The sequence below is a fragment of the Adelges cooleyi genome, unplaced genomic scaffold, assembly GCF_023614345.1.
Source record: "Adelges cooleyi isolate 19-005CV unplaced genomic scaffold, UGA_ACOO_1.1 ACOO_flye_CR_arks_rails_tigmint_CR_PRNA_9, whole genome shotgun sequence".
Classification (NCBI taxonomy): Eukaryota; Metazoa; Arthropoda; class Insecta; order Hemiptera; family Adelgidae; genus Adelges; species Adelges cooleyi.
In genome coordinates, this window is record NW_026096579.1 from 102,237 (window position 1) to 114,673 (window position 12,437).

Consider the following 12,437-nt stretch of genomic DNA (forward strand, 5'->3'; position numbering starts at 1 on the left):
GTAAAAATTATTTACCGGTTTTTTTTTTCACGCATATCTATCCCCACTCTTATTCCACGGACATGTGGACAATCGTGTCTAAACCGTATGGCTTTGTTTTTCTAAAATACAATACAAGTAATAAATAACAATAGTACAACAAGACATTATTTTGTGGGTTTTAAGCAAACAATTTGGTTTTCTTCTAGTCATTCGTTCACTTGTTTCAAACCTCCATTGCCACCGCAGTTTGCGTTTGGGTGTGTTCTTAGAGCCGTCAGCTCCTCCAGTATTATTGTATATTTCACTTTTTAATTAAATTTTGCAAATAAAATTAACCTTTTTTTAAATTCTACTGTTTTCAAAATGTCTTGTAAATGCGGAGTTAAGTGTGCGGCGAGTATTATGATTTATGGCTGTGGTAAAAGCGCAATAGATCTTAAATTGATATCAGTTTCCAAAAGACCAATCTATTGTGTTCAGAATGGGATTTTTTAACTCGGGTAAGAAGCTGAAATTGATTTTTATAATCCGAATTCGTAAGCTAAACAACTCATTTAGTCTCTTTCTCGGAGCACTAGGAAACATTCTAGGTTGTATAACAATGGCAATAGTCGGTGTGAATTTATCCCAAAATTTGCACTTGGGACCTTACCGAGGTCGTCCAGAGCCTAAGGCAATTAAAAACTTAGGACATAAGTAGGAAAAAAGTTTAACTTTTTAGACCCCAACCTCAAACCGAAACCGAAAAGTTTCCAATTCATCCATCCTGGGTAAAATATATTGTACTATATTATCTAAAAATATTCCATTCAAACTTGGATTTAATTCGGCTGTTTAAAAAAAAAAACATATAAACTAGAAACAAAATTGACATATACCTACTAGAAAATGTAAAAACTTTTCAAAGTAATTAAACGAAAAAAAAATGTAATAACAAACCAAGTAACGACATTTTCGAATCGTTTTTCCATCAGGTCTTTTATTTTCTATCTTATATTTTTTTCTGTCACACGAGCAGTTTTGAATGCCATCTTTTAAAATATGACAAATCAAATCGTTATTATGATAACAATTATTTACACTTGCACCTATTCAATTTAGGTAATTGTGGTAAGGACTTAAAATATCTTCAATTAATAAACAACAAACCAGACAATAACCAAACCTTAAATAGTAATTAAAGGTTTGGTAATTGGTTTTCTATCCAGTGCAATAATCAGCTATAAAAATATGGTGATTTTTAACTTGCATAAATTATTCGGCTGGATACAAGACATACCAATTCGCTATTTTCACCACAGAATAAAACAGAAGGGAATCTTAGAATTTATTGCAAAAAAAAGACATGAGAATTAGGCAGTGACGCCAGAACGCAGATATTTCCTTTATTTTTTTATTTTTCTATGATTAATGGCTACACTTTTTATTTGTTAAATGTCTTACACAATGTCGTCGCCATTTTGAACAACACTCGTAATACAGATTGATACAGATGTAATTAATACAGATTAATGGATTTTTATTGGTATAAATTCTTTTATCGTATTAAAATTAACATGGAAACGTTTTTATGTAATGATTTTGTCAACGTGCTTCCACCAACCCATTGTGCGCATTTTTAAAATAATTTTCTTTTAAATAATCAAAGAACCAGTCGTTATATATTCTACGTTAGATGAAAAATTTAACCACTACAGTCCAACAACAAAAATAAAAATAAACAACTTTGTTTCAACTAAATCAGTTAGAAGACAAGACAGTGATGTATGTAACTCACAAACACTGTTAAAGGGCTCATAATAATTAATTATTGACGGTACAGAATCGTGGTAACGAAAAGTGAACACAGTCAACGACATCACTTCAGATTTTCATTATTATATTTATTTAAATCATTATATCCCAGCATTTTTTTTTTAAAACCCCTCATAAACATTAACATGATTAAAACAATAACCGAATACGTAGTAGACAACCGTATTTCACATAAACGCACTGGCGCACGGATAGGGACGTATGCAAATGTAATAAAACGTCGTAAATTTCGCAAGTAAAAAGTTATAATTAGTATAGTACGATTAAACGGGTGTTGTATTTCTAATATACAGAGAAATGCAGTGGCCCGACGTGCGGTATGTCAACAGACAGAGCGCCATATAAATTATAAACTGTTTACACGCAGTGTTAAGTTACGTCAATAGTGAACAGATTGGTTTTTGTATTAACGAGTGGTGTTTACATTTCATTTTAATTATTTCACGGCTTTGTTTGTGGCTGAAATGTTTAACTTAAAAAAAGTTTAATAGTATAAGATTGTATAGCATCACTGTAAAAAGTAGGTATTATAGATACAGTGGGATCAATCGGTATAGTTAGTATGTTCAAACCAGTACAGTCCAAACCATGCACAGTGTGAACAGTTTACAAATTAGCATCAAAGCGTTTATCTGAAAGTTATTTTAACACTTTTATATATAATTATTTTTTGTACACCTGTGGCATCTCCGCTCCCACTAAGCTTTGATCCCATAATGCCTCGACCCCACCGTACTGGCTTACACGGGTAAATTCATCGTAAATGAAGATAAAAAAAAAAGGTCTTAAAATTACGGCTAAAAACCATTAAAAAAAAATTCCATCTACCGGTGGGAAGAAATGGATATAGTTAATTTTCAACTTGATCCGACTCTTTTTCTCGAAGTTACAGTCAGTAAAAGTTGAAACTTTAAAACTCGGATAGTGTTTTTTGTTTTTTCAAATTTCAAGAGTGCATGAAGTGAACTTTTTCAACTCTTATTTCTTAAAACATTTAAAGCTAAAAAAGCTAATGGTTTTATTTAGTCGAAAACTATTTAGTTATCTATCTAACCATTAAGCTTCTTCTTCTTTGTGGGCTTTAACGGACCATTTAGATCCATTGCAGCAACAACCAATTGCTTCCACCCATCCTTATCGTGAGCCAGTTTTTCTACATTGTAAAAAAAACATTAATACAAGGATTAGTTAAATACACGTTTGATTATTATTAAAATAATAATATATTATGATCAAAAATAACTTTTTAAATATCAATACACAAAGATGCACTAAATATACATTATCTAGATCTAAAAACAATCAATTTTATACTTCTGGAGATACTTAGTATGCTTTTTATTTATATACATTATTGACATAGACATTTGTATGTGATCCTAATAAGAAATAACTATATTATTTATATATTTTATTTTAATCATATGACACAATACATATAATTTACTACAATAAATATTCCAGTTAACCTGGAAAATTCCTCAACATGTGCTTCGACCCCAGTGTGCGGATTTTTAAAATATTTTTTTTTTGTAATAATCAAACAACGAACCGGTCATTATATTTATATTACATGAAAAAACTAACTCCACTGTCAAACCCCAAACATAAAAACAATGATGTAACTAAACACTTTTAAGGGCTAATAATAATTAATTATTGAGAGTACAGAATCGTGGTAACAAGAAGTGAACACAGTTTACAACACCACTTCAGATATGATACTACATTTATTAAATCATCAAAGACATTAAACCCAAACATTTTTTTTAAAAACACTTCATTAAAAATATAAATATAACAAAAATCATCGAATTTTTTAAAATAAAGATTTATACTACTTATATAAAAAAAAAATTGCAATTACTAAAATACAAAACCTTTAATATTTATCACCAATTTGAAGTATCTGTATTGCTATAGGATTGGATAAGCTGTTTGTTACCAAGGAGTTAACCGAAGTTTGGTCAAGTGCTCGTCGATGAAACGTGTGTAACTATCTAATTGGTGCACATAAAATAAGTAGATACCACTTGTGTACCTTTTAGCAGCATATACGTCTTGTAATGCCCTTAAATCGAATGATGGGTAGTTTGGTTTACACGTAGACAACAGAAAGTCTCCTAAGGATTCAGAACCTCTCTTGAGCAAGTTGTTAAATTCCAAGCCTCCTGGTATAACACCGGAAAATATTTCAGCAGTTTCTCCCGTGTAAAATGCACTGAGCAGCGACAGCTGTTGGTAAAATCTATCTTCATTAACACCGTCGAGGATTACAAACAAATGCACGTACTGCAATGTGCGCATCAACTTTTTTATAACATGCCTACCTTTTTCGATACTTTTGCTAAGTTTGGCCCGGCAATCCTCGAAAGCATCTTCGTTTTGTGGCAACTGGTTACACGTGTCAATCGTTTCAAGGATTAATTGGAAGAACCAATCTAAGTACACACCGTAAATGCATCCCATCATCGGAGAGATCATCCGCAGTCTACTCATCATCCCGTCTGTAGAATTTTTACGCCATATTGTATTAAAAGGCATACCGCTGAACTCACCGAACCATATCGGTTGCCAGAGTTTTTCTTGTGTGACACGTTCGAGCATTCTGATTTGATCTCTTGTCCCGTCTGCGCATATATTTAATTCGTTGTGTGAGCACATCAAAACAAACGGAATAAAAAACCTAATAATCGCATTTGTTTCCATCTCGAGTCTAATAGAAAATTATATATTTTGAGTCTAATTTGAAAAATTGCAATTGATCGATCACTACGACAAACGTGGTCTAGATCAAAATGTCTATATATTTTCAATTTGTGCCACGCAGCAGACAACCGTGTTTCACATTAACGCACTGACGTATCCATAGTTTGCTTAGAGCATAATATGCAAATGTAATGACTGTATTAATACCATAAATTTATAAAACGTCAAATTTTATAAATAAAAAGTTATAATTAGTATATCGCCGAAAAAGTATTTTTTTTTTAAATGTTTCAGTTGTATTTCTATAACTATAAATATAGCTGCACATCAATCATGCGTCATGCCAATAGACAGAGCATCACATACATTATAAAGTACTACACTCAATGTTTAATTACATTAGTAGTGTACAGCTAATATAAATATAAATTAAAATATTTTTAGCCGAGTCTCTACGGCGAATTAAATCAAATTTAAATATAAATATGTGTAAATAACTATTTATTCATTATTATGTGGATATGCCCAATTAGTTTTTAAATTGACAAGTATTATTCACATTTATAATTAAAATTTATATTTGTATACTTTATAATGGCCCAAATCACAACAATTAATTTTAAAATTAATAGTCCTGGAGCTAATTTGTGTCATTGTGTGGTACATTGTTATGTTGTATATTGAAATAAAACATCAACATTTCATAACTATTTCACTATTTATAGAAATAAGACTTATTTAAGTATACGCTCCACCTCCGCCCTACTTATATCTGCCAAATGATTTATTTCGTCAGTTGCCTACAATATTATTGTTCCTTTTATAAATTAAAAAAAAAATTCACTATAAAGTCTATAGAAATACATCGGTTTGGTGTTTAGCAAAATAGTTAAATGGCTATAATTTTTGGTCTTCTTCTTCTTGTCAGCTATGTCAAATTCCTTTTTTGCGCCAATAATTAATGAGTTTTATTACTTCGTTATTTGGTTCTCTAATGAGGTCGCTTCTCTCACATTCCTGAGGTTATTTTTTGATCTTCCTACTTCTCCTTAAGTGATTTAAGGTTTTCCATTGGCCGTGCTTCAGGTTCCTTCCCGGGGAAGGTTCTCTATTACCCTTGTCCATTTCGGTTCGTCTGCTTTGCACCTATCGTTCCATACTTGTATGCGTTCGCCAGGTTTTGATAGTAAAGTTCCAATAGTAGTACTTTGTAGGAAACTATGCCTCGACTTCAATCTATTGTTCCGTTGTAGGGTCTGCGCCCCATTTTGTGTGAACTAGTTTTTTCAATAAATTGTTTCTAGTGTTAACTTTTGCTTTTGTATTTACGAAATGTTTTCTGTGTGTCAGTGAGCTATCGAGAGTGACTCCAAGGTATTTGGGAAATGGTGAGTTATTTAAGGAAATTCCCCGCCATTTAACTTGAAGTTTACGTTCTGCCTGTCGGAGTTTTAAGTGTAAGATCCATGATAGTGTTTTGGTAGGATTGGGTTTGACCTGGTTTTCTGCATAGTATATGGAAAGATCATCTAGGGCATGCGTAAGGTCATGCATTTTGCATGATTAAGTACTCAGAGTACAGAATAGTGGTAACAAGAAGCGAACACAGTTTACAACATCACTTCAGATATGTTATTACATTTATTAAATCATCAAAGACATTAAATCCAAACATTTTTTTATAATCCCTCTTCAAACATTAACATGACAAAAATCAACGAATATTATTAAAACAAAAACTGGATATTATTTATATTAACAAAATGATTGTAATTACTAAAATACAAAACCTTTAATGTTTTATTGGATTGAGAGCTGTTTCTTACCAAGGAGTTAACCGAAGCTTGGTCAAGTGCTCGTCGATGAAATGTGTGTAACTATCTAATTGGTACATATAAAACAAGTAGATACCACCTCTGTACCTTCTGGCAGCATATGCGTCTTGTATTGCCCTTAAATCGAATACTGGGTAGTTTGGTTTACACGTAGACAACACAAAGTCTCCCAAGGATTCAGAACCTCTCTCGAGCAAGTTGTTAAACTCCAAGCCTCCTGGTACAACTCCAGAAAATATTTCAGCAGTTTCTCCCGTGTAAAATGCACCGAGCAGCGACAGTTGTTGGTAAAATCTATCTTCGTTGACATCGTCGAGGATTACAGAATGCACGTACTGCAATGTGCGCATCAATTTTCTTAACACACGCCTACCTTTTTCGATACTTTGGCTAAGTTTGGCCCGGCAATCCTCGAAAGCATCTTCGTTTTGTGGCAACTGGTTACACGTGTTAATTGTTTCAAGGACTAATTGGAAAAACCAATCTAAGTATACACCGTAAATGCATCCCATCATCGGAGAGATCATCCGCAGTCTACTCATCATCCCGTCTGTAGAATTTTTACGCCATATTGTATCTTTAGGCAAACTGCTGAACTCATCGAACCATATCGGTTGCCAAAGTTTTTCTTGTGTAACACGTTGGAGCATTCTGATTTGATCTCTTGTCCCGTCCACGCATACATTTGTTTCATCCTGTAAGCACACCAAAATAAACGGAATTAAAAACATTATAAGCACATTTTTCCCCATCTCGAGTCTTTTGGATTTGAAAAATAGCAATTGATCGAACAGTACGACAAACGTAATTTATATGTAAAATCAAAATGTCTATGTATTTTTGATTCGTGCCACGTAGTAGACAATCGCAGTAGACGTACTGGCACATATATAATTTGCTTAGAGCATATGGAAATGTATTATTAATGACTATATTAATACAACCGCCATTTATTTAAACGTCAAATTTTAAAAGTAAAAAATAAGTTTATAAAATATTTAGTACATCGTTTAAATGGGTTTTTTGTTCTATTGTTTGTGCTATATTTCTAACATAGAGAAATATAGCGGCTCACCGTGCGGTATGCCAACAATCAGAGCATCATATAAATTATAAACTATTTACATGCAGTATTAAATTACATTAATAGTGTACAGATAATAAAATTAAAAAAAATTTAAAGCCTAGTCTCTATGACGAATTAAAACAAATTTAAACATAAATATGTGTAAATACCAATTTATTTATTATTATATGGACATAGACAATTAGTTCTTACTTTAACAAGTAATAATTACATTTAAATTTAAAAAAATATGTTAATAGTGCCTGCGATTTTAAACGTGTTATTTAAATGCACGTGTATTTACATATTATGTCTAGAAACTTAAAGGCCCGTTAAGCTTGATGAAAACTGTATAAATAACAAGTTATTTATTATCATATGGATGTGCAGGGGTTTTTTTTTTGTCAGAGTTGCATTTCTTTTTTTCTTCTTCTGCTATTACTTGCCGTCTTATGTCTGGTGGGGCTATGCCACTGAGTGTAAATAGTTTGTTAATGCTTCTTGGTTTTAGACAACCCGTGATGATTCCACAGGTTTCTTGAACTGCCACATCTACTTTTACTGCCACAATTTTTCAAAACATTTTTTTGAGGTTAAAAAATAAACAATTTAAAAAAAATATTTGCTTATATAAAATTCAAGCTATGTTCTTATGACCTATATCATCATTGAATCAATTAAGTTTTTTTTATAAATGTATCAAAATGCAATATTATAGATTAAGTGCATCTAAATTAATTTGGGAAATGGTGAGTGACTTAAGGTAACTCCCTCCCATTTAACTTGAAGTTTACGTTCTGCTTGTCGGTTTTTTTTAATGGACACTTGATTGTGTTTTGGTAGGATTGGGTTTGAGCTGGTTTTCTGCGTAGTATATGAAAAAAATCATCTAGGACTTGTGTAAGGTATTCTTTAGTTTTTTTCAAAAAAGTGCATTGTGCTGTTATGGCTACGTCATCTGCATATAGGAAATGCTTGGTATTAGGGCTTATTGCCCAGCATACTTGCGAGTTTGAAATCTTTAGTCATGTTGTAGATTTTGTACTTTAGTATTTTGTGGTTAATCGTGTCTTAGGTCCAAAAATTAATTATTGAGAGTACAGAATAGTGGTAACATGAAGTGAACACTGTTTACAACATCACTTAAGACATTCTAGTACATATATTAAATCATAAAAGACATTAAATCCAAGCATTTTTTTTTTTAAAACCACCTCATTAAACATTAACATGACAAATATCAACGAAAAAAAAAATTGTAATTACTAAAATACAAAACATTTACTATTAATCACCAATTTACAATATCTGTATTGCTATAGGATTGAACGAGTTGTTTGTTACCACGGAGTCAACCGAAGTTTGGTCAAGTGCTCGTCGATGAAATTCGTGTAAGAATCTAATTGGTATATATAAAACAAGTAGATATCACCTGTGTATTCTTCAGCAGCATATACGTCTTGTATTGCCCTTAAATCGAATAATTGGTAGTTTGGTTTGCATGTAGACAGCACAAAGTCTCCTAAGGATCCAGCACCTCTCTCGAGCAAATTGTTGAACACTGAGCCTGCTGGTTCAGTTCCAGAAAATTGTTCAGGAGTTTCTCCCGTGTAAAATGCACTGAGCTGCGTCAGTTTTTGGTAAAATTTATCTTCATTGACATCGTCGAGGATTACAGAATGCACGTACTGCAACGTGCGCATCAATTTTCTTAACACACGCCTACCTTTTTCGATACTTTGGCTAAGTTTACACCTGCAATCTTCGGAGGCATTTTCGTTTTGTGGCAACTGGTCACAAGCGTTAATTGATTCAAGGGTCAATAGGAGAAACCAATGTAAGTATCCACCGTAAACGCATCCCATCATCGGAGAGATCATCCGCAGCCTGCTCATCATCCCTACTGTAGGATCTTTAAGCCATATTGTATTAAAAGGCATACCGCTGAACTCACCGAACCATATCGGTTGCCAAAGTTTTTCTTGTGTGACACGTTGGAGCATTCTGATTTGATCTCTTGTCCCGTCTGCGCATACATTTGTTTCATCCTGTAAGCACACCAAAATAAACGGTATAAAAAACTTAATAATCGCATTTCTGTCCATTGTCTTTTAGATTTGAAAAATTGAAATTGATCGAACAGTGCGTCAAACGTAGTCTATATGTAAATTCAAAATGTATATATATTTTTTATTTGTACCACGTAGTAGACAACAGTATTGCACATATCTCCACTGACGCATCCATAGTTTGCTTAGAGCATAATATCCAAATGCAATGACTGTATTAAAAGCATAAATTTGTAAAATGTCAAATTTTATAAATAAAAAGTAATAGTTAGTATATCGCCAAAAAAAGCATTTTGTTTTAATGTTTGAGCTGTATTTCTATAACTATAAATATAGCGGCCCATCATGCGTTATGCCAACAGACAGAGCATCACATACATTATAAAGTACTACACTCAATGTTTAATTACATTAGTAGTGTACAGCTAATATAAATATAAATTAAAATATTTTTAGCCGAATCTCTATGGCGAATAAAAACAAATTTAAACATAAATATGAGAAAATACTAATTTATTTATTATTACATGGACATGGAGAATTAGTTTTTATTTTAACAAGTAATAATTACATTTATATTTAAAAAAAGATGTTAATAGTGCCTGTGGTTTTAAACATGTGCAAGAAGCACGTGTAATTAATTGCATACACGTGTATTTACATATTTCTTGTTTTTATTATAAAATTGTGTTTAATTTGTATAATTTAAATACACGTGATAATAAAAATAAAACTAAAATACCAAACAAATCTTTTGTTTGTCAAAAAGTTTGTAAATTATCCGGTGTTTGAATAATGGTTTAATTATTTCCCAGCCTGCTTTGTCTACACGTTTAATATTTGATACAAATTTCAATTAAAGATAAACAAATGTAAAAGTGCATGAATCTGTATTAATTTAGTTGGCTTGAATATTACATATTTTATAACGTCTAAATCAGGATACTAATTGTAAAATATACTACTAGTCTTAGCGAAAGAGGGTTGAGATTTTGGGATTAAAAATATTTATATTAATAGTTCACTTAATAGGTAAAAAATATATATTAAAAGGTGTGAGCAAATTCACAAATAAAGTGATGAGAAATGCATGAATAATATTTATCAGAACTAATTTTATATTATTATTATAATTATACAATTTATACACGTAGTTCAAAGACTCATATTTTGACATGTTTATATTAAAACAGGTCAATTTGTTAAAATTTAAAAAGTATTTAGGTACCAAAGTTATTTGGTTAGATGTACCGGCTGATTGGTTATGTATGATAAAGATATTACTCAATTAATTTTTTTTTATACTTTTATAGTTATTAGTTGGGACAAATTAATATATTTTTAATAAATATATAACCCCATCAGCTCTTATACGTTAAACCGCGTAAATACAAGTTTTTGGAACGGTAACGTATATATTTAATTTTTCAAAAAAAACACTATGCGCAATTTAATTAAATTTCATGAAAATCAGTATCTTTTAAAAATCTAAACAATCTCATTAATTATATTGAAAACACTTGTAACACCTGTTGTAAAGGATTTTTATTAATGTTATCATAATAAAATTCCCGTTTTCAGAAGCGTTTTGAAAAAAACAGTCATTATATTTCTATTAGATGGAAAATCTAACTACAGTCAAACACTAAAAATCCAAAGGGCTCATAATAATTATTTATAAAGGGTACAAAATCTTGTCAACACGAAATGAACACAGTTAACGCAACACTTCAAAATTTATATTACATTTATTTAATCATTAAAGGCAATAAATTCAAAAAAAAAAAATTGTATAATATAATATAAGATTTATATATATATATATATATATATATATATATATATAATACCTCATTAAACATTAACATGACAAAATATCAACGAATTTTCTTGATACTATTTATACAAGGAAAATAGATGTAATTACTAAAATACAAAATCGTTATAATTTAACACCAATTTACAATATCTGTATTTCTATAGGATTGAACGAGCTGTTTGTTACCATGGAGTCAACCGAAGTTTGGTCAAGTGCTCGTCGATGAAATTTGTGTAAAAATCCAATTGGCTTATATAAAACAAGTAGATACCATCCGTGTGCCTTTGGAAGCGTATACGGCTTTTATTGCCTCTATATCGAATAACGGGTAGTTTGGTTTACACGTAGACAACATAAAGTCTCCTAACGACTCGGCACCTCTCTTGAGCAAGTCGTTGAACGCGATGAGCCTCCTGGTATAACTCCAGAAAATTATTATGAAAACTAAAGTGTCAACCCGGCTTCGCATAAACGCACCGACGTACCTATTGTTTGCACATGGCATATGCAAAAATTGCATGTAATGTATAATGTCTGTATAACGCCATAAATTATTAAGAAGTCAATTTTTTCGAGTACGTAAATAGTACTAAGTATATTGTTCAGACGTGACATTTATTTTTAACTAAGGGTTGCGGTTGTAATATTACGTTTGATGTACACTAAGTAAATGTTAACGATATTTTTAGCTTTACAGGACTTACAATACTGGAGTTGTTGAAGTTTCAAGTTTAGGACAGGAGGAAAGGTGGAGTGTAGTATTATTTTTATCTGCGCGCACTTCCTCTCTCTTTCTAATTGTTGTTCAAAACTGGATATGAAACGGCGAAAATTTTAAATACATTATTGATTATTTTCAATTTAAAAACATAATGAAATGTATGCGTTACAATTTAAGTTTAAAAGTTGCTATACAAAAAAAACCAAGTTGGGAAAAAAATTGTGAAATTTGAGATTACATTTTATAATAACAATGTGAAAAAAAATGTCTTATTAATCATTATGAGATATTATGTGGTTCACGATAAAATTATCACCTTGTGTATATATATATTATATTATATACACATTGTATAGAAAAAAATTGGTTTGCTACCCCTTAATCGTTTTTATTCGTCAAAAACAAGTAATATATAAGATTT

At 31.2% G+C, this 12,437-nt stretch overlaps 1 protein-coding gene across 1 annotated transcript in view; it reads right to left on the reverse strand.

The window, feature by feature from the left end:
* Positions 1-8,075, reverse strand: part of LOC126846821 (kynurenine/alpha-aminoadipate aminotransferase, mitochondrial-like) — a 62,831-nt gene extending 54,756 nt beyond the window's left edge. The window contains exon 1 of the mRNA XM_050586624.1: positions 8,065-8,075. The gene's annotated coding sequence lies outside the window, so the exon portion shown is untranslated. The remainder of the gene's footprint in view (positions 1-8,064) is intronic.
* Between the last annotated feature and the right edge of the window lie 4,362 nt (positions 8,076-12,437).